Source organism: Chiloscyllium punctatum, unplaced genomic scaffold (genome assembly GCF_047496795.1).
Source record: "Chiloscyllium punctatum isolate Juve2018m unplaced genomic scaffold, sChiPun1.3 scaffold_1535, whole genome shotgun sequence".
Lineage (NCBI taxonomy): Eukaryota > Metazoa > Chordata > Chondrichthyes > Orectolobiformes > Hemiscylliidae > Chiloscyllium > Chiloscyllium punctatum.
The window spans coordinates 7,501-10,000 of NW_027311269.1; the positions used below are offsets into that span (position 1 = coordinate 7,501).

At 62.4% G+C, this 2,500-nt stretch overlaps 1 non-coding gene across 1 annotated transcript; it reads left to right on the forward strand.

The window, feature by feature from the left end:
• The first annotated feature begins 1,929 nt into the window (after positions 1-1,929).
• On the forward strand, positions 1,930-2,083 carry LOC140475312 (5.8S ribosomal RNA). Its single transcript, XR_011959861.1, has one exon. It is a non-coding gene; the product is annotated as a 5.8S ribosomal RNA (ribosomal RNA).
• The last annotated feature ends 417 nt before the right edge of the window (positions 2,084-2,500 follow it).

The following is a 2,500-nucleotide window of genomic DNA, read 5'->3' on the forward strand; positions in this document are numbered from 1 at the left end:
GTGGTCACCGCCAAACCCCCACAACTCGAGCAAGTGAAAAAAAAAGTAACAGGAGCGAAAGCATCTCTGTCGGCTTGGGGGTACGCCCGTTTCCGTTTCAACTTGTCTCGCGAGGGTGGTTTCGGGGCCAGCAGGAGAGCTCGTCGGGGTAGCAGGCCCTGCAGCCGTGGTCACCGCCAAACCCCCACAACTCGAGCAAGTGAAAAAAAAAAGTAACAAATAAGAAAGGATCGTCGGCTTGGGGGTACGCCCGTTTCCGTTTCAACTTGTCTCGCGAGGGTGGTTTCGGGGCCAGCAGGAGAGCTCGTCGGGGTAGCAGGCCCTGCAGCCGTGGTCACCGCCAAACCCCCACAACTCGAGCAAGTGAAAAAAAAAGTAACAAATAAGAAAGGATCGTCGGCTTGGGGGTACGCCCGTTTCCGTTTCAACTTGTCTCGCGAGGGTGGTTTCGGGGCCAGCAGGAGAGCTCGTCGGGGTAGCAGGCCCTGCAGCCGTGGTCACCGCCAAACCCCCACAACTCGAGCAAGTGAAAAAAAAAAGTAACAAATAAGAAAGGATCTCTGTCGGCTTGGGGGTACGCCCGTTTCCGTTTCAACTTGTCTCGCGAGGGTGGTTTCGGGGCCAGCAGGAGAGCTCGTCGGGGTAGCAGGCCCTGCAGCCGTGGTCACCGCCAAATCCCCACAACTCGAGCAAGTGAAAAAAAAAGTAACAAATAAGAAAGGATCGTCGGCTTGGGGGTACGCCCGTTTCCGTTTCAACTTGTCTCGCGAGGGTGGTTTCGGGGCCAGCAGGAGAGCTCGTCGGGGTAGCAGGCCCTGCAGCCGTGGTCACCGCCAAACCCCCCACAACTGTTGGGCGCCTACCTGCGCGGGGCAGGAGGACACTTTCCGATTTCAAATCTCCGTTTGCCGAGTCCACCCCGAACGCACGCGGGCGGGCGGGTTCGCATCACCCTTCGTCACAAGGGGCGAAGCCCGTTCCACCGTCTCGTCAGTAGTGCCGACCGGTCTGTGATCGACGAGGGGAGCCACACCAGGTCCGGCCCTGCTGCTTGGCGGCACCGCGTCGTCGGGAGCTCGCGACAGACGGAGGGTTTCGGTGTACTCTCCAGCCACGGGAAACGAAGCCGGTGATGCAGGCGCCGGTCTTTCGCTCCCAAATCGGCTGGGTTTACATCGTTGCTATCTAGTCACGCTCCCTTCAAACCCGACGGGGTACCTATTCCCCTCACCCGTCTGTGCGTATACAGCCTCTTTGCACTTGCGGGATGGGGGTGGTGGTTTAAAGACTCTCGAGTTGCCGCCCGTCGGTCTCCGAGCTCCGTGCAGTAGTGATCCCCAGCGAACTGCCAGCAGGGCGAACGAGCGATCCCGCTCTCGGTCGGGGCGCCTGGCGTCGATCGGTGGTCGGTGGCTTGCGGGCAAGCTGCGCTGTGAGTGTGGGAACGAGTATGACGAGCCGTTGCCGCGACTCCCAGTCCACCTCGGCGGTGGCTGGGCCGGGCGGGCGTCTGCTCGGGCGAGTGCCGCCCCCGCCTCCTCGCAGGAAGTCCGCTCGCCGACACGCCGCCACGTGCACGCGTCAGTGACGCTGCCGAACCGATGGCCGGTGCCCGTTCCCGCCTCTGCTTTTCCTAGGGCAAAGCTGCTGCACGCCTCGTGATACTAGGCGGGCGACATGGTGGCGGTGATCCTGCCTCCGTCGCTGCGGTGCGTTGGGGCACGCATCGCCTCTTGGGCGCCCTGTCCTCCTCCCCCCAATAGACGTATGTTTCTGCGGGCCGCACCAGGATGGTGCTCCCCATCGCTTCACGCCACCCTGCTCCGCCCGCACGCCGGCGTGCAGGTGGCTGTAGCTCAAGGTGGGGAGCGTATGTGCGGTCCGGGTCGCTTTCCTCTGGCGAGGGAGAGACCTAAAACAAACTCAGACAACTCTTGACGGTGGATCACTCGGCTCGTGCGTCGATGACGAACGCAGCTAGCTGCGAGAATTAATGTGAATTGCAGGACACATTGATCATCGACACTTTGAACGCACTTTGCGGCCCCGGGTTCTTCCCGGGGCCACGCCTGTCTGAGGGTCGTTTGGCAATCAATCGCACTCGCCTTGGCTGGCGAGAGCGCGGCTGGGGTGTCGCAGAGGACCCGTCCTCTTTGTCCCCCTAAGTTCAGACTCCGGAGCCCTCCGGCGTCGGAGCGCTTGGCCTTTCCCCCCCACCCTGCACATTCCGTTCGTCAGGCTCGACGCCATCCCCCCGCCGGGGAGCGCGGCCTGGCGTCCGTCTGTGTCGTGGCAGTGGGGCCAGCACGGCTGTCACCGGTCCCAGAATGGCTGTCGGTGGTTCACACTGTGTGTGTGTGCCAACCCTCCTGGTCTCTGGGACACGGAGCTGCCACGAAGTGTTGAGCCTCCAGTGGGGGGTCTGCCTAAGCTCTGCACGTCCGCATTGGGTCCGTCTCTCGGTTGGCTGGCAGTGGAAAGAGTGAAGGGAGCCGCGGAG